This window comes from Elaeis guineensis, chromosome 4 (assembly GCF_000442705.2).
Source record: "Elaeis guineensis isolate ETL-2024a chromosome 4, EG11, whole genome shotgun sequence".
NCBI classification, from domain to species: domain Eukaryota; kingdom Viridiplantae; phylum Streptophyta; class Magnoliopsida; order Arecales; family Arecaceae; genus Elaeis; species Elaeis guineensis.
Window position 1 is genome coordinate 140,389,900 of NC_025996.2, and position 21,957 is coordinate 140,411,856.

Consider the following 21,957-nt stretch of genomic DNA (forward strand, 5'->3'; position numbering starts at 1 on the left):
TATTGTGCGAATATGTGCTGGAACATTTAAACTTAAAATTCACATTGTCAATTATATATGTTAAGGTTGTCATTGTCTGATTGATTTTGGATACACCAATGGAAAGAGATTTCTTACCCCATATAGAGGGCAATGTTATCATCACAATGAGTGGAGTAATGCTCGACGATTATAATCTATAGAGGAGTATTTCAACAAGAAATATATCCAAGCTAGGAATGTGATTAAGAGATATTTTGGACTACTCAAGGGATGATGGATAATTCTTAGAAGCCCTTCATTCTTCCTATACAGACCCAATGTCGCATTATTATATCCTGCTGTCTCCTTCACAACTTAATAAGGAGGTATATGGATAGAGATCCTATAGAAGAGGAAGAGGAAGAGAATGAAGAGGAAGGAGAGGAAGAATAGGGATAGGATGAAATTGAGTTCATCACTACTCTTAAGATATCTAAGCATTGGATCAATTTTAGGAACACTCTAGCTCAACAAATGTTTAACAATTGGAGATCTACATCTTCTAGGAGTTGATTGCGTTTTGTGTTTTTTTTTTTTTTGGTTCAAGTATGTTAAGTGAATACCAGAACATTGGATATAGTATGTTATGGACTTATTATGGAATTATTTAGTTATTATAAAACTGTTTGTTACATGGTTCTAACATTTGGGCTGATAGCTATCCATAATAAAGTTCGTATGGCAGGGAGTGATCTTCTTAGATTGAAATATGTTTGCATCCATGATGTTCATTTGGTTTTCACAGGTGGGTTTGGTTTACTTTTTTGATCAAATCTGATTCAAGTCATATATGATGAGGTCATAGAGGGGAGATATTTTTGGATGTGGGTCTCCTGCTCTAGAGTTGCAATAGTTAGATAATGTAGGTGGTTGTTATTGGATTTGTTTGAGGTTGTTAGGTGCCATGTTTAAGCACTTCTAATTTTCCCATTGTATCAGATCTTAGAGGTGCATGCTTGATTGTTTGAATGATTAATATAATGAGGTTTTCCTTATTTTGTCCGTTTGTTTGTTTGTTAGCGAGATGGTGGCTTACTAGGGTCCTGTTTGGAACTTGATGCCCAACATTCTTCATGTGGAAGACATGGTATCTATAGAGATTGTTTTAATGGTCCTTCTGCTCATAGTGTTTGGACTGTTCCACATGATAGAATCTTGAAGATCTCAGGCCCAACCACAGCAAATGAGAGGACAATTTCATCAGATGAATGATTTTATCGCATTAGACTTGTTTTGTTGCTATTGACATAAGCCATTGTTGCAGGGTTAGTTGGATGGTAATTGAAATGATCAAGTAGCTTTCTTCAGATACTATTTTCTCCTCTGGATATCTGCAGGAGTACGAAGAACTTATATGTTTCTGTTTCTTATTGTTGCTCTTTAAATTTTAATTGAATAATTCTTCATCGTATTAACAGCATCTCCTATTGACATAAGCCATTGTACTTGTTTTGTTCCTATTGACATAAGCCATTGTTGCAGGGTTAGTTGGATGATAATTGAAATAATCAAGTAGCTTTCTTCAGATGTTGTTTTTTCCTATAGATATCTGAAGGAGTATGACAAACTTATATGTTTTTCTTTCGTATCATTCCTCTTTAAGTTTTGATTGAATAATTCTTTATCATACTAATAGTTTCTTTAGGTTATGCTGAATCTTGATCATGAATAAAGCTTACTATTTTTTTTTATTTTATGCTGAAGATCGGAGACAGTCTTCTTGCTTTATTCAAATATTTCTTTAGGAAATAAAATTTCTGTTTTATTGGTGTACTCAGCCATCAAATATTTTGCAATTTGAAATTTATTCTGGAGTGCATATTTTGTCCTCTTTTCACACTTTCATTAGGGCCAAGGTATATACCCAGCATGCTTGGTTTTAGTTGATAGTATCTAGCTCTTTTTGCCCAAGAATTATATACATGCTTAGTCTTTCAATTGTCTTGCTTTGTATCATATATGATTACTGAAAGGTATGCATGCAACTCTTTGTTTTGGCATCTTCTACGGTGTTATTGCCCTTGTCATGCTATCTGTGGGTTGAGACAGGTTCTTTGTACATAGTTCATGCCTTTTTCGGTTCCATTTTGATGCTCTACCTATGGCTATTAAGATTATGTTCTCTTCACTACAAATTTGCATGCTACTATAATTCTCTTGCTTTCTATTGATGATATGATTGTTGTCATTGTGATACTTCTACCAGTATCCACTTGAAATGATATGTCTATCATTTTTTTGAATAAAAATCCTTGAGTATATTGTTATAATCAATAAAGTCATGATTTATAATTATTATAGGATGGAATCTAATGAATGTAGTCAAGTTAATCGTGGTAGAGGAAAGAACAAGCACCTATAGAAAAATGATGAGGATGCGATGTTACTGGAATGCCTTTAGGAGTTGTCCACTGATTCTATTTGGAAAGGGGATGGTAGTTTTTAAGAATGGACATATGAACAAGTTGGAGAAAATGATTGAAGAAAAACTATTTGATTGTGGTCTGAAGACTATTATATTGAACCCAGGATAAAATATCTAAAGCAAAAACATAGTGCTATTATGGAAATATTATCAAAAACGCACGTGGAATGACCAAAAAAAGATGATCTCTTATGATAAACCAATAGTACATGGAGTGGTGCAAGGTATATTTTATAAATATTATTTTTATAATTCAAATAATATTTATTTATTATTCATTTCTTACTCAATAGATATGGTTTTCTAATGATAGGTGCATGAGTGCGCCAAAGATTTGTAGAAAGTAGTTTTTCCTTATCTAGATGTACTTGAAGAGATCTATAAGAAAGACAGGGCAATAAGAAAAAGTACTGAAATATTTGCAGAGGCTATTGAGAATGTAGAGAGAGAGGAGACAGCTATTTTGGATAATGAAGATCCAGTGGACCTTAGCATGGATGAGGACGATGGAGGCCACTTAGTTACATAGTGTTAATATTAAGGATAATTTCTATTTCTCTTATTATTTCATTGTCCTCCAAATGGGAATATATAGATTACAATCACTGCAGCTCTAAGCTAGCTATTACAATAAATATGAAGAGTGCTGACAAGCTAGCTATTGCAACAAATATGGAGAGTGTTGACAGACCAGCTATTACAATAAATATGAAGAATGTTGACAAGCTAGCTACAACGAATATGGAGAGTTGATAAGAAACAAAAATGGATGAAACCAAATCTAGAAAGTGGAGCTGTACATTAACATAAACCAAAATGAGTGAAACCAAATCCGAAAAGTGGAGCTCTGCATTGATACACCCTCTCAAGTTGGAGATCGGGACCATAAATCTTCCGCTTGTCCTATAAGAACCTAAAACATGAGGTCCCCAAGGGCTTGGTAAGAATATCGACAAGCTGATCTTGAATGGAGATGAACTGGATAGATAGTTGACATCGTGCAACACATTTACGAATAAAATAGAAATCAATCTCGATATGTTTTGTTCGAGCATGAAAAACAGGATTGGTCGAGAGATAAGTAGCCCTAATGTTATCGCATCATAGAATGGAAGGGCCATGTAAACAATGGCCTAGTTCTTGAAATAAAGACTCAAGCTAGGTTAGTTCACCTAATGCATCAGCTAAGGTCTTATATTTAGACTTTATGGACAAGCGAGCAACTGTCTTCTGTTTGCGAGATGCCCAAGAAATAAGGTTGGGGCCTAAAAAAATTGCATAGCCCCCAATGGAGCGTCGATCAGTCCCACTACTTGCCCAATCTGCATCAGAGAAGACTTGGAGAGAGTGAGAGGTTGATCGATTAATCTGTAACCCATGATCAGCTGTTGCTTTAAGGTACCATAAGATACGCTTGACTATAACTCAATGATCAATACTAGAGGACTGCATAAACTGACATACTTTATTTACCGCAAAGAAAATGTCAGGGCATGTCAATGTAACATACCGAAGAGCTCCAACAATGGAGCAATACTGTGTGTGGTCCAGATGGGGAGCACCCTCTAAATCAAAACCCTGTGGTGTAGCCATTAGGGTCTGAACAGGTTTATAATCAATCATGCCTGTCTTGAAAAGTGGATCTCTGATATAGCGAGTTTGAGATAATAATAAATCAGTAGAGTTTCAAACAACTTCAATTCCTAAAAAAAATAGAGATCACCAAGATCTTTAATGAAGAATTATGTAGTCAGTTGACGAAGAAATAGAGAGACCTGACTGGAGTCACTACTGTTTACTAAATTATCATCAACATAGATGAGCACATAGATCACATAAGAGATCATCCTCAAAATAAATAATGAAGGATCGATCTTGCTGGCAACGAACCCCAAGTGGAGAAAGAACTGAGAGAGACGATGAAATCAAGTACGGGCCACTTATTTTAACCCATATAGAGATTTGTGGAGATGATAGACATAATCTGGATGGTCACGATCCTCAAACCCTGATGGTTGGATCATATAGACTTTCTCTATCAGGTTGCCATATAAAAATGCATTATGAACATCAAATTATTGGATGGACCAACCCTGAGAGATTGCAAAACTTAAAACTAACCAAATTGTAGGAGGCTTGATAATCGGGTTGAATATCTCATTGTAGTCGAGGTCAAATTGTTGGTGGAACCCCTTAGTAACTAAACGTGCTTTGTAGTGCTCGAGAGAGCCATCAGCCTTTCGCTTGATTCTATACACCCATTTACATCCAACCAAATTTTTTTGGTGAGATGAACGTGGTACAAGAGATCACGTGCCATTGCGAACAAGAGCATTAAATTCATCAGTCATTGCAGCACACCACTCAGGTTGTTTAGATGCCTACATAAAATAAGTAGGTTCCTTTGTGAGGATAATGGTGGTGGGGCGGATGGCTGGTTTGGATGGAGTCGAAACACCATGAGATGGGTATGGATGGTTTGAGCAGGTGGTTCGAGGAGAGCATGTCTAGTTGGTAACCAATTGTTGGGGAAAGTGTAGGAAAGGAAGATGTTGCTGATAAAGGATTACGATAAAGGTTAGTAAGTAATCTGGTCCGAACATGTACAAATTCATTAATGCTAGAGGGACAAAGTAGCGTTAAGGTAGAACGAGACATAGGAGATGCTATCGATGGTGAGATGGATAGACGGGACAAAGAAGAATAGAGAATCGGTGGAGGAACGGATGTTAGTGGTGTGGTGGCCTTTTGTAGAGGCTGAAGAGATGTAACACCCCAAGGAGGGGAAGGGAGAGATGGTTGTGGTGGAGGATTTAATAGGGAATGAGATTGAAAAGGAAAGGTAAACTCATCAAAGTGAACACGTCTAGCGATATATGTACGATTTGTTGTCAAATCGAGACATCGATAGGCACTGTGAGAGGGACTATAGCCAAGAAACATACATGGTTGAGATCAGTACTCTATTTTGTGATGATTATAAGGATGAAGATAGGGATGGCATGGACATTCAAAAATTAGTAGGAAGATATAGAATGATGGTTTGTTGTAAATGAGTTCAAAGGGGGACACACTACTAGTTACTTTGGACAGCATCCTATTAATGAGAAAGACAGCTGTTTCAAAAGTATAGTGCCAGTACAATATGGGCACAGACCCATAAGCAAGAAAGGAGAGGTCGGTCTCCATGATATGATGGTGACGACGTTCGACAGCTCCTTTGTAATGCCCAACCCAACTTGTTGGATCCGAAACCACGCGGCCCAAAATGCTATAGCCCAAGTTATGGTTGTAGCCCACTTAAATTATTTTATATCCCACTAACTTTTCTATCCCACCGATGTGGGACTATCACAATCTCCTCCATTTAAATCCCTAACGTCCTCGTCAGGGCCCACTTGACCCCAGAATGTCCTTCCAGTATACATCCATATAAGACTCCAGAGGCAAGCCCACCACGCCACTGTCACCATCCTCGATGGTCAATCTTCCCCCACTGGATCGAGGGTACCTCACCAGGATGCACAGTCTGTTCCAGTATGGCCCCACATGATAGTACCATCGAGAATGGCTTTTTATTGTGACAGTTCCACATCAATGGGATAGAAAAGTTAGTGGGATATAAAATAATTTAAGTGGGCTACAACCATAACTTCGACTATAGCATTTTGGGCCGCATGGTTTCGAATCCAACAAATTGGATTGGGGCGTTAAAAATTGTATTAGAGCCACTCTCGGGGGTACTATCATGTAGGGCCATGCTAGAATAGATTGTGCATCCCAGTGAGGTACCCTTGGCCCGACAGGAGAAGGTTGACCATCGAGGACGGTGATAGCGGCGTGGTGGGCTTGCCTTCGAAGTCTCACATGGATGTAGAGGAGATTCTGGGGCCAAGTGGGCCCTGACAAGGACATCAGGGATTTAAGTGGGGGAGATTGTGATAGTCCCACATCGATGGGATAGAAAAGTTAGTAGGATATAAAATAATTTAAGTGGGCTACAATTATAACTTGGGCTATAGCATTTTGGGCTACATGGTTTCGGATCCAACAAGTTGGGTTGGAGCATTACAAACGGTTTAAGTGGAGTATATAATAACTTACATGGGCTACAACCAACAACTGGGTCTAGGCATTTTTGGACTGCGTGGTTTAAGGTCCAAACAAGTTGTTGGATCAGTGGTCAATGTGGGGCATGATATAATAATATCAAAGCCACTCTCGAAGGTACTATCGTATGGGGCCACTATTGAGAATTGTGTATCAAAGCCAATCATCAGTCTGTTAATGATTGAGCTAATTATTATATAAATTATTAAAATAATAAATATTATTTAATTTTTTCATCACTCTGTGTACATCTTATTTGAACTCTTATTTTGTGATGAAGTCCTTAGGACTATTTGAATCGATATAGGAGGATATATCATTTAGCTCTTAAACCTAGTTCAAGGCCAAATGTATGCTATTATTAGGACGACAGCTATATCAAATGTAGGTCGTTGTATGCCATGTGGATTGTTATTTTCTTAATCAAAGAGTGTGGAGACAATAGCATGGCAAACAAATGAGACATAGGGATACATCCTACTGAAGGTGACTAACTGCTGAGTACTCTACTGTCAAGAGTAGCTCACGAAGAATATGGGTATAAGTGTCCCTCCAACCTGAAATCACCATGGTAACTTGCAAGCAACTCACTGTACTTTGATACTGAAATATCTGAATTTCTAATTTAGTGATTAAAGATTTTTAGGCACAGTCAAGTACTTGCGAAGTCAGTATATGAGTCAAGATGGAATTGACCTCTTCAAATAAGTAGAAGTTAATGCATCAGTGTATTTCAATTCAGTAAAACCTCGATCGAAATAATCCATGTGATGGATTTGAAAGTTGAAATACAATGTGGATGACTTTTTCAAGATTGATAGTTAAACCCTTGATCACCTTGAGCATTAGGGTCAAAGAGATGAATTATACGCTAACCATATGCCAATAGATTTTTGAATGTTATTTTGTAGTCTTTCGATCTATCCAAATATCTGGTACAATTGCTATTGGCTTAGGTTCGAACCTGTAAGGTCACACTCAAAAGAAATTTCTGACTGATCATGTGGTTGATCGATGATTAAGAATCATTCTAGGGTATAATCGTCAATTCGATTGATGATTAATCTTGTGCAAAAGTTATAATAAATTAATTCACTAATTATTAATAAATTATAAGAGAATTGATTAGTGATTAGATTGCTAATTAGCTCAATTTGATTGAGTATTGAGGTTTGGATCAAATCTAATTGAATTTGATTCAATTTGATTTGATCTGATTAGGTTATGAGATGACCTAATCGCTAAGGATGTGTGATTTTTGATTTGATCGAAATTTGAACTCGATAAATTTTTGATTTGATTAGAATTTAATCAAGATTATTTATTATTTAATTGGATTAGGTTCAATAATCTTATTGGGTCTAACTTAATTTGGTTGGGTTAAGAATCTAATTGGATAAGAATTCGAATTCGAATTGAACCAACCCATGCGCCACCTCTTCTCTACGCCCATCTTTTCTTCATGCAAGAAAGGATCTTGTGCGAATATTTTCCACACCCAGAAGTGCATTGTCCCCCCTTCTCTGATTCTTTTTGGATGAGGATAAGTTGGTTCTTCATTCAAATTCAAATCATTTGAAATTTGATTAGAAACAATCTTGCACTTATCCTTATCCATACCTTGGCGCCATCACCTTTGGAAGGCTGACGTTTGTGCAATAAATTATGAAGTGAATGGCGTGAGAAATGTCTCATGCCTCAACTCTTGTGGTGCGCCACTTGGATAAAGATAAGTGGTTGAGTTTTGAATTCAAATTAGTTTGAATTTAAACTACATCTAACCACTTTATCCTTATCCCTTCACCTCTCCTCCTCTCTCATTTTGTGCGACAAAATGATTGAATTTTATTGTGAAAAATCTCTTCTGAGAGTGATGGGGCATGAAACAGAGAGGGGGCAGGCTTCTATGCATGAGAAACAAAGGTAGAGACCTTCCTCTTTGAATGTGAGGTCTAGGGTGCATTCTAGGGTTTCAGCTCTAGATTTTTATGTGAGAAGAAATACAAAAGGGTCTTGTTTCAATCTCTCACATCACCACCTCCTCATGTAGCTCCATCCTCTGATTCAAAAGAGTCTGGATGATCCAAAGGAAGAAGCTTATTTCGGTCATCCAGTGCCTTCTGCACGAGCTAGCACTCCTAGGAAGGATGATCCGATCAAGACTTCGAGTAGATAACCTGTAGAGGCCGGACGAGCTGTGTGACTGCTCGATATCAGAAAGAACCTCATACCATACCTATCAGCAGTAATGATCATCGATCCATATAAAGATAATAAGTTCTAAACTTGTTTGATTAGATCTAACGGTTAAATCTGATCTAGGGCATCGATGTGATCGATGCAGTTTTTTCTTTATATCAGATTTTTTTTTGTATATAAATTTTATATCATAGATCCTTAGTAGGTAGTTTAGATCTAATCTAAAGCATACATAGGAGATTAAAATATTTAATCTACTATCTTTTGCTGTGCAAAATTTTTTAAATGCATGCTTTGAACTGCCAGTTTTCCTTCAAATAGTATCAGAGCATCATTATTTTTGACATAAATATTTTGCATATAATCTGATTTTAATTATTTAGATTAGATCTAAATAATTAATCTTGAATCTGAGTAGTGTAGTAATCGAATTGGATAGATCTCCATAGCCATTCGATCATAGGAGAAAGTAGGATTTTATAGCTCTTTCCTCCCATTCGATGGGGTTCTCCTATGGTATGTAGGGGTACTGCACTATTTTTTTCATGAAGATAAATAATGAAAAGAATTAAAAAATTTTATTTTAGATCTGATATATTATATGATAGATCTGAAATTAAAGTTTATTTGATTGTATGATAGTTTGTAAAAATATTTTATAAAATTTAAAAATATTTTCAAATACTGAACCTTAACCCATGTCAGCTTAAAACTTAATTAAGAATTAACTAATCTAAATTTGAGAATCAAAAATCTAAGGCATAAATTTTATAAATCATGGATTTATAGATTAGCTCGAGTCAAGTCCATTTAACTAGGTTAGACCTAGGATTAGAAATCATAAATAATGGACTATGTTAGTAATTGATCAAATCTTATTAATGATTAATTTTGATTGGATCAATTCTTCACTTGCTTAATTCTCAATAGTTGTAGTTGGTCAGAGTTTATATCTTTGATTAGACCAAGATGAATCTTGATCGTAGCTCCATAGTCGAATCCAAGTCTATAAATTGATCGAATTGAAACTAACTAACCAGCTGGTATCTAAGGTAAGTATGGCAATCTTGATCGATGGTCATTAATTGAGAGCTACTCACATAAATTGAGTCTATGATGAGTTAATAGCATATCCCTCCCATTAATCTCACTTATCTGACCAACATGATGAATCATATTTTGATCAAATCACTTAATGATTAGGATTGACCCATGCTAACTAAGAAATTAATATGACTGATTTAGGTGTCCTAGTTTGACTTATCTAAAGTCTTCTTCATGACTTGGTGAAGTTAGTGGGAGAATTTATGACTGATTGGCTGGATCAGCTTATGCCTAATCTTTTTTGATTTGACTTGGTGAAGTCAATAGGAGGATTAAGATTAACTGATCAAATCTTTTCTCATATTTCATTTTATCTAATTAAATCTTCTAAAATTATTAGATCCTTAAAAATAAAATAGTTCTGGTGATAACTAGATCATAGCCTCTCATTAAGTTGGATGATAATAGATCCAATAGTTTAGATGATCATTGAAGGTGCCACACGTCTGGTACTCATCTGGCTGTCAAAATTATCATTCATAATATGTTGATTTAGTTATATCTTTCTAATGATGGTCAGATTGGTCGAGCCACACTCAGGCCTAGTCACTCGTTCATCAGATGCACTAAATTTCAACATATTAATGGTTGGATCTAACCAAAACTTTCAGTAGAGGCACCACACGTCTGCTGACGAGGTGTCTGGGATAAAATTAAATACTAAAAATTATTTGATAAAATAATTGATTAAGAACCTATCAATGGATGCAGAAGGATTGGTCGAGCCACACTCGGACATATATGCAGTCTGTGAGGATTCTGATACCCATTAAGAAATAAATGTAATTTCTCGAATTGGAGGTTGAGACTATCAATTCAAATAAAATAGTGAGAAAAATTTTAGACTAAAATCTATGTCTTTAGGTTTAATCAATTCATATACTAATTAAGTTTTGATTTTTTTTTTTGCAGTTATGGACACCACCTTATCGCTCCGATCACTATTAGATGTGATAAATTAATGAGATCTAATTTTGATAGTTGGTATCGAAAACTAAAAATAGTCCTAGAGCACGAACGGATCTTATACATGCTGATAAATCAGCATCCAAGGAGCCAGCTTCGAACATCCGCAGTACGGTCCGAGATACTTATCAAAAGTGGCTCAATGATCGAAGTACGATTCATTGTATTATGCTGGCGGCAATAAATGATAAGTTCAGCCATAGATTTGAGAATGATCAGCCATAAGATATGTTGTAAATATTAAATGAGTCCTTTGACACGCCTGATGAGGTTGAGAGGTACAAGACAAGTTGTGCCATCTTCAATATTCAAATGAGGGAAGGGGCATCAGTCACTGATCATATACTGTACATGATTGAGATGATTGAGCACCTGAGCAAGCTCGACTTTTTCATGCATGAGCAGCTGGAGAAGGATGCCATTTTGAACTCTCTGCCAAACTCCTACCTCCCCTTCCTTACTCATTATCGAATGACAAAGCCTGCAGTCAACTACCACGATTTGCTGGGGTTGCTGCAGAACTTTGAGAAGGATCACCAGCTCCACAAGGAGTCAATGAATGTAGTGGAAGGGTCTTCTTCTGGATGTCGACCCTTTAAGAAAGGGAAGAAGAATAAGAAGAAGGTGCAAAGTGCTAGGCTACCCAAATCCAGTCAGATCAAGAAATACAAATCCAACCAGAGTCAAGCAGAATGCTTCTACTACAAGAAGCAGTAGCACTGGAAGAGAAATTATCCTCAGTACATTACCTTCTTGGATCTGAACAGGTCGAGAAAGAAGTAAGCTATTGTTGGATAAGGTAATTATATGATAACACTTTGTAATTTTTTTTAATTTATGATTCTACTATCTAGGTATTAGATATCGAAAGTTTTTTTAATATTTGTAATTTGTTGCAGCGTTTGCAAGTTAATAGGAGATTTGAAGAAGGTAAAAGATTTCTTAATATTGAAGATGGAAGATCAGTTCCAGTTCTAGCGTTAGAGATTATTAAGCTTGTATTTAAGTCCAATATAATTGTTCTTAGTGAATATCATTTTTATCCTTTATTTTTATTGAAAATTATTTTTATAGGCCTTTTGATCATGTACGGCTATGAGATTTCAATAAAAAAATATTTTTAATATCATTATAAATGGTGTTAATGTGATAAATGGACAGCTAAATAATAAAATTTATATATTATCACAACTTGTTAGTGTAATGTACACATCCAGCAAATACTCTAGAATTGATGATGTCATTGATATCTATCTTTGGCACTATAGGTTAGATTATGTTAACAAAAACAGAATAAATAGATTGACTCAAGAGAGAATTTTTGAAGTTAGTAATTGTGAATCACTTCCAACCTATAAGTCATGTCTTCTTAGAAAAATAACCAAATCATCTTTTACTAAAAAAGATGAGCGAGCCATAAAGTTATAGGTCTGATACATACTGATGTATTTGGACCCATGAACACGAGTATCAGAGATAGATATTATTATTTTATTATATTTACAGATGATCTATTGAGGTATGGGCATGTCTACTTAATGACACATAAGTCTGAATCATTTGAAATGTTCAAACGATTCCATAATGAAATAGAGAAACAAACTAAAAAGAATATTAAAACTCTTCGATCCGATCTAGGAGGCGAATACCTCTCCAGTGAATTTCTGACATACTTAGAAGAGAATGAAATTCCTTCGCAGTGGACCTCTCTTGAAACACCACAGCATAATGGTATGTCGAAAAGGAGGAATCAAATCCTTTTAGACATGATTCGATCTATAATGGACTTTACAAGTCTATCAATCTCTTTTTGGAGATATGCATTTAAGTCGGCTTGTTATATTCTAAATAAAGTTTCGAGTAAGTCCGTAAGTAAAACACCATATGAGATATAGATAGGGCGTAAGTCAGTACTCTCTCACCTTACGGTTTGAGGGTATCTGACTTCTGCCAAACATTTAAAAACTGACAAGCTTGGATATAAGTCTGACAAGTATAGGATACCCAAAAGAGACTAAAGGGTATTACTTTTATCTTGCTGATGAACAAAAAGTGTTCATCAGTAATAGAACAATCTTTTTGGAAAAAAGATTCCTTGGAGAATGAACTAATACTTCTAAGATTGAATTTGATGAAATTCGATCGGTAAAAGAACCGACACACTCTAGTAAACCCATAGAGTCGGATTTAATTAGATCAAATCCAAAATCTGTTATAGAGACATCTTTGAGGAGATCCGGTAGAGTATTGTGTCAGTCGGACAGATATTATAATTTCTTGATCGAGATAGTGTTCCTGTTGAACTCAATGAGAACAACAAAGATCCGATCACCTATATGGATGCAATACAGAGGTCTGACTCTGATAAGTGACTAGAAACCATGAAATCCAAAATAGAGTCCATGAAGATCAATATTGTATGGACATTGGTTGATCTATCCAAAGGGATAAAATTTATAGGATGTAAGTGGATCTTCAAAAGGAAGAGAGATACAGATGGGAAGGTGAAGACCTATAAAGCCCATTTGGTTGTCAAAGATTACCGTCAGTATTTGGTATTGACTATGACGAGATATTTTCTTCTATGGCAATGCTCAAGTCTATTCGGATCATACTTGTGATAGCAGCACATCTGGACTATGAAATCTAATAAATGGATGTGAAAACAACCTTCCTAAATAGAGAGCTGGAAGAAGAGGTATATATAATACAATCTGAAGATTTCATATCTACAGATGAGTCTAAGTGTGCAAGCTTCAGAGATCCATTTATGGACTTAAACAGACATCTCGGAGTTGGAACATGCATTTTGATAAAGTGACCAAAACATATTGCTTCATTAAGAATGAAGAAAAATCCTGCATATACAAGTGGGTTAATAACTTTATGGTAGTATTTCTTATTTTGTATGTAGATGAGATTCTTTTAATCGAAAATGACATCCCTGTATTACAGAGAATAAAAGTTTGGTTGTCATCACAATTCTCCATGAAGGACTTGAAAGAAGCATCCTACATCCTTGGGATGAAGATCTATAAAGATAGATCTAAGAGGTTGCTTAGATTATCCCAATCCACATACATTGATACTGTACTGAAATGGCTTAGCATAGAGAATTTCAAGAAAGGCTATCTTTCGATAGGCCATAAAATTTTTCACTCAAAGAGAGATTATCCGATAACTCTTCAAAAAAGGGAGCGTATGAGTAGAATTTCATATGCTTCGACAGTAAGATCCATTATGTACGTCATGACATGTATGAGACCGAATGTAGCATACTTACTAGGGGTAGTAAGCAGATACCAGTTCGATTCAGGTGAGAACTACTGGAAGGTTGTAAAGACCATCTTTAAGTATTTGAGAAATACTAAAGACCAGTGGCTTATCTATAGAGAATCCGACTTAAAATTTATAGGATTTACAGACTCTAATTTTCAGTCAGATTATGATGATAGAAAGAGTGTGTCGGAATATGTTTATATCCTAAATGGTGGAGTAGTCTACTGAAAAAGTTTTAAGCAGCATTGTCACGCCCCCGACCCAAGATTGTGAATCAAGGATCATGGCAACCGCAGCATACTCATAGAAAACTCTTTCCATAAGCATGCAAGGCATCTTATCATGCTATCCTAAAACAACAGCTGAATAATTAGTCAATAATTTAAATCTAAAACATAATGACCTGAATTTTTTCTTTAATATCTCAATAAATTCAACAATGATTCATAGGCCTTACATCAAATTCAATAAGACTTTCAATCTAAAATAAAAGTATAGGGATTCTGCTTCTGATCACTCTTTCATTCATATCTTGTATCATCTTAATTTCTCAATATCTGTAAAAATAATAAAATAGAAGGTAATGAGCTAAATAGCCCAGTAAGCAATGATCACTTTTCAACAGATTTCATCAAGTATTTAAGTAAATAATTATTTATAGAAAATAAGCATATCGAATTCATCAATTTCAAATCAATTTCGATTATGCAATATAATTCATGTCAAATTTATTTTTTTTTCAAAAATTCAAGTTTCTTTCGAGATTTTAATTTCTTTCATTCTTCAATTCTTTTTGTCAACCATGAGCTATGACCATATTTTCTCTGTGACAGGGTCATAACATCGTGTATTTTCTTGCGGTGAGCTACGAATTATCTGACAGTAAAGTCCTTCGGAACCGCTGGTCTCTCTGACGGTTTATCGCTGGTCTCTCTAGCGACGTAAACCCTCAGGATAAATCAATTGCCAACGTATATGCCCCCATTGACAGGGTCCTTTACATAGTCAGGTTGTCAATTCATAATGTTCTTATATCAGAATTTTTCATAAATCATGTTTCATATTCTAATTTCGATAATAAAATATATAATCATGTAGTATCGAAATCAATCAATATAATGCATCATGGAATCAATATGTTCAATCATACTTCATCATAACATTTCAAATAAGATATTTTCATAATAAAATATCATTCATTCAATTCATGCATCGTTTCACAAATCATGTCAGAAAAATATATTATAATTTATCGATAAATCTAGAAAAAGTGAAACATTACTTACCTCAAATGCATTCCAATAAATCCATATAATTCTATAAATTTTCTTTCAAAAATTTTATTTGTAGATCATATCGCGATATCCCATGATCAAACATCCACAATCCTATACAGAATCAATTTCAATAATTAGAAAGAATATGAATATCATATTTCAACGATTTAGATTGGGTCCGATCATCTAATTTTATCTAATCAAAATTGAATTAGGACCTAAACGATCCAAAGTTTGACTATCAGATCAAATCGGATTCGAAGTGATAGGACTAAGATTTCTTCATCGATTTCATAAAATCAAGTAGAGAGAGACAATTAGAGGAGAGAGAATTCATGAGGTACAATTTGAATTGATCAGGTGACACAATCCAACATTACGATTGATCCAATATCTCGATTGGTGAAATCAATATGATCAAATCAAGTCATGGCTAGATCGAAATCATGGATGTTCAAATCTAAAGATTCATGATCTGATTAAGGTAGGTGCCAGTATGCTGTCTGACAACCATGGATCAGGATTCTTCATTAGAATCAGATCAGGATTATTAAAAGAAATTTCTTCATTCACTAACCTTTTTAGAAAGAGAATCAATCAAGAGAGAATATTTTAGAGAGAGAAAATTTTAGAGAGAGAAAACTCATCTTGAATTCTTCAGACAATATGATTCAACAAATCCGATCGATCAGATCAAATCATGCTGAAATTATCATGTGAATAATTTAATAAAATTATAGAAATTAAAATCTAAAAATATCTAATTTGATCAAAGTGGATATCGGTGTACCGTCCGACGATTATAGATCAAAAATCCATCACGAGGATCATTTAAATTCATCATCATTTTTCTCAAAATTCTAAAAATCTTAGGAGAGAGAATTTTAGAGAGAGAAAGTTTAATTCTAGAGAGAGAAAATATTAGTTCAGGCTGAAGAGAGAGAAACTCTCTTTCTCATATTTTATTATTTATATCATTATTTATTAATTAATTTATTTTATTTTTTTTTCTTCTTTTCTTTCTTTTTTTTTTCTTTTTCTTCACGAAAGAGAGAGGAGAGAAAATCCTATTTATTATTATTATATTATTATTATTTTATTTTTCTTCTTCTTTTTCCTTTTTCTTTTTTCTTTTCTTTTTTTTCTTTTTCTTTTCTTTTTCTTTTTCTTTTTCTTTTTTCTTTTCTTTTTTTTTCTTCTTCTTCTTTTTCTTTTCTTCTTCCCAGGCTTGCTTTGACCGAAACAGGGGACCATGAGGTCCCCTCGTTTGGTTGGTCGATCGACAACACAGTCGGCACGAGGATGGTTGGCGGCGATCCACAGCCATAGGAACTTAAACCGATGGCCGGCGGCGACCACCGACACCCGAAAATCATGAAAAAAAATGAAACTTCTTCCACAACAAAATTCAGCGACTCCGATTGCTGGCGAACGTGCACACCGGCACGAGAAGGAGGGGGAGAAGAGAGGAAGAGAATCCAGTGCTTACCTCGAGCTCCGACGACATCTCTGGCACGAATTTGGAATAAGCATAGAGACGGGCTTCCGTGAGAATTTTTCGGTGATCCCTGCCGTTTTGCCCTGGGATTTCTCGATGAGAGGGAGAGAGGAGGGTTCTCCTCCTTAAATAGGACCGGAGGGGGCTCTTTCCGACTCCGATTGGGAGCCGATGAACGGAGGAAGAAGACTCCCAAAGGGAGTCTTCTCCTCTGTTTTTCTTCTTCTTTTTTTTTTTCATTTGGGCTTTGTGGGCTGAGTTTGTTACATGGGCCGGACCATCACATTCTTCCCCTCTAAAAGAAATTTCGTCCTCAAAATTTTTCTTGCTTAAGTCTTCATATTTTCTTACTTGAATCTCATCCTCAAATATTTCAAAATTCTAATTCTTAATATAAATTCATTCTTAAATCATTTCATAAGGAAAAAATCAATACATCAATATCGATCTGAAACAGAATCATTCATTTTTTTTATCTATCAAGACCAACATCTCAAAGATTTTTAATATTTTAAAATTTTGAAATTATGATCTCATTTCTTATAAAAATTATGTTCAATATCTCACGACTCAAATTAAAATTAAATCCATCTCTTGTAGGTAGAAGAAAATCAATGTCTCTATTCTTGCATAAGAACTTCATTCATCATCATCATTCATTTTTTTTAATATTATCTACTCTTAATTTTAACCCATCATAAGATAGAAAAAACATACTTATGTGAATCATATGATGACATCCCAATCAATCAAAATTCAAAAATATTTTCTCTTATTCGTACTTTCAAAGGTTGAAGATTTATCATTTCAATCTCATTCTTGAACTTTTGATATTTAATTCTCGATGCAACTTCATCATTAAGTCATTTCATAAAGATCAATATCACCAATGTTGATTAGAATTAATATCACTATTTCTAGTCATCGAAATTTTCTTACTCAAACCCTCAAACTCTTAAATATTCTAATTCTTGAAGCAAATTTTATCATTAAGTTATTCCATAATAAAAATTAATAACTCAAAAATTGATCTAAATCAAAACTATATATATATATATATATATATATTTATAATCAAAATCAATGTCTCTATTCTAAGTAAGTATATCAATTTTCTTTATCTAAACATTAACAACTCTTAATTAATCGATTCATTATCAAATTAAATTATAAATAACTCCAATCCATCTTTTGTAGAATAATCGTCAATATCAATAGATAACCTCAATCTTTTCTATTCAGTCAGAGAAATAATAATGATCAAAAGAGTCCAAACTTCAAATTTTATTATACCCTGAAGATAAATATTTGAGTATAATAATCTAAGATCGAAATTATTATTTGATAAATAATCTCAAATTCTTCTTAATAAATAGAAAATTATAAAATTTAATTCTAGGATAGAGAAAATTTATCTCTAAATATTCTAAATCAAAAATCAAGAGTCCACTCATCCTAGAATTAGGATGCTAATTATTTTTATAGCATAGTAGGTGGAAGCACTACTTTTAAAAATCACATTAGGATATCTAAAATAATTCAAAATTTTAAAATATTATTCTTTCTAATATCAATAAATTTTTTGTATCAAACCATATCATCTATCATAATTCTTTAACTTAAAGGGTCAACATTCCTGACTTACTCAAAGTAATCCAGATTACCATGCTTTCGCTGCGCACTCTGATCTAACAATCAAAATTTTTTAGATTCATCAAAAAAAAATTTGATCAAATTATTTTTTTATCTTATTAATAGAAAAGATCTAAAATTTTAAATTTCAATTGAAGTCAAAGATTAACTTTCGATTCTCATTCATACTTTTACTAGTGTACAATAATCTTGATTAACCCTTGAGTCCAATATCATATTTAAAACCATCATATAGATTTACTATAATCAATATGAATCAAATCTTAATTCTCATATCAATTCAATTCGATAATTTTCAAACAAAAAATCCTTATAAGTCAAATTAATAAAAAAAAATTCTTCGATGCTCCATCAAATTTGGACATAATCAGAATATATAAAAATTTTAAATTATTTTTTTTTAAAATTTCTATCATCAGGATCTTCAATATCTATCAAATATCCTTTCATAACAATCATACAAGCTTCAAAAATCAAATCTTCATTTAATAGTAGATTCAATTAGGGACCTCGTTAACAAAAGCAAAGGAACTCCATATCAATTCTTAAATCCAAAATTTCTAAATTGTAAATTCACATGGAGCTCTTAATCTGAAATAAATATAAATCAGATCTTTTATCTTAATCTAAAGATATCAATTTTTCATTAACAACCTCAACAATAATATCAGAAAATCTCTTGATCAACTTAGATACGAAATCTTTAAATTAAAATTTCATACACATCATGTAGTCTCCAAGAGATATAATAAGATCTATTATCTAGATCTAAGAATGATGATTAAAAATTTCAGTACGATGAATATTCTACAATCTCAAAATCAATTTCATCAATAAGAAATAGACTTCTTTGCAATATCTCCAAATATGCATTCATCCTAACATGCCACTTTATATATGATCCACATATCAAGTTCACTTTCGATGAATATTCCAATCAAGCATCATAAAAAAAATTTCTTAGCCTATTCTAGAATAATATTTTATTATCAAATCTTTATCTTGGCAATAATAGCCAACTTTTCAACTAGAAGTAATATCATAGTATTATTCTCATATCGAATTTGAACTTACGATTCACTTGAATAACCAATGATCAAATTAATAACCACAATGCACAATAAAATTTTATGTCAATCCTTTTATAATTACTTTCAATCAAAATTTAACTAATCATATCATGATCAATAGATCATCCATCATATTTCAAATTCTATATGTCATAATATCTTGTGATCCTTTCATACATAATCTTAATATTTAATCAAAATTTTTAAATATTTCTCCCACTACAATCATCAAAGATCTACACTATAATGTTCCTAGTTTCTATCCACTTATACCCATTCTATATCTGATTCTATGTTTCATAATTTATCCACTTATGCTCTGATATCATATTAATTGTCACGCCCCCGATCCGAGATTGTGAATCGAGGGTCATGGCAACCGCCGCATACTTATAGAAAATTCTTTCCATAAGCATGCAAGGCATCTTATCATGCTATCCTAAAATAACAGTGGAATAATTAGTTAATAATTTAAATCTAAAACATAACGAGGATCATTTAAATTTATCATCATTCTTCTCAAAATTCTAAAAATCTTAAGAGAGAGAAATAACTTAGAGAGAGAATTTTAGAGAGAGAAAGTCCAATTTTAGAGAGAAAAAATACTAGTTCAGGCTGAAGAGAGAGAGGGAAGAGAGAGAAACTCTCTTTCTCATATTTTATTATTTATATCATTATTTATTAATTAATTAATTTTATTTTTCTTTCTTCTTTTCTTTCTTTTTTTTTCTTTTTCTTCACAAAAGAGAGAGGAGAGAAAATCCTATTTATTATTATTATATTATTATTATTTTATTTTTCTTCTTCTTTTTCTTTTTTTTCTTTTTTCTTTTTCTTTTTCTTTTCTTTTTCTTTTTATTTTTCCTTTTTTTTTTCTTTTTTTTTTCTTCTTCTTCTTTTTCTTTTCTTCTTCCCAAGCTTGCTTTGACCAAAACAAGGGACCATGAGGTCTCCTCATTTGGTTGGCTGATCGACAATGCAGTCGGCACGGGGATCGCTGGCGGCAGGAGGACGGCGACCCGCAGTCGTAGGAACTTAAACCGATGGCCGACGGCGACCATCGGCACCCGAAAACCAAGGAAAAAAATGAAACCTCTTCCACAACAAAATTCAGCGACTCCGGTTGCCGACGAACGTGCACACCGGCACGGAAAGGAGGGGGAGAAGAGAGGAAGAGAACCCAATGCTTACCTCGAGCTCCGACGATATCTCTAGCGCGAATTTGGAATAAGCATAGAGACGGGCTTCCGTGAGGATTTTCCGGCGATCCATGCCGTTTTGCCTCGGGATTTCTCGATAAGAGGGAGAGAGGAGGGTTCTCCTCCTTAAATAGGGCCAGAGGGGGCTCTTTCTGACTCCGATTGGGAGCCGGTGAATGGAGGAAGAAGACTCCCGTTTGTTACATGGGTCGGCCATCACAAGCATACTGTGGCCGACTCTACTTGTGACGTAGAATATATTCCGACATCCGATGCTATGAAGGAAGCTATGTGGTTACAGAAGTTCATCGACGAGCTCGGAGTGGCACCCTCCTTCGATGGTCCTATCTTGTTGTACTGCGACAGCACTGGCATCATTGCTCAAGTGAAAAAATCGAAGTCACATCAGCACACCAAGTACATTCTATACCGCTACCACCTGATCCGAGAGATCATAGATCGAGGTGATGTCGAGCTTCAGAAGATCGACGGAAAGGAGAACCTGACCGATCCATTTACTAAAGCCCTCGGTGTCAAGGAGTTCGAAGATTATAAATCGAAGATGGATATACAATATTGTACTGATTGGCTTTAGTCCAAGTGGGAGTTCTTGAAAATTGTGTCCCAAAGTCAATCGTTAGCCTGTTGATAATTGAGATAATTATTGTAATTGTATATGAATTGTTAAAATAATAAATATTATTTAACTTTCTCATCATTCTATGTACATCTTATTTGAACTCTTGTTTTGTGATGAAATTCTTAGGACTATTTGAATCAATATAGGAGGATATATCATTTAGTCCTTAAACCTAATTCAATGCCAAATGATATGCTATTATTAGGATGATAGCTATATCAAGTATAGGTCATTGTGTGCCATATAGGTTGGTTATCCTCTTAACAAAGGAGTGTGGAGATACTGGCATAGCATACAAGTGAGATGTAGAGATACATCTCACTGAACGTGACGAACTGCTGAATACTCTACTATTAAGAGTAGCTTGCGAAGGATATAGATATAAGTATTCCTTCGATTTGAGATCACCACGGTAACTTACAAGCAACTTACTGTGCTTTAGTGCTGGACTATCTGAATTTCTAATTCAGTGATAAAAGATTTCTGGACATAGTCAAGTACTTGCGAAATCGGTGT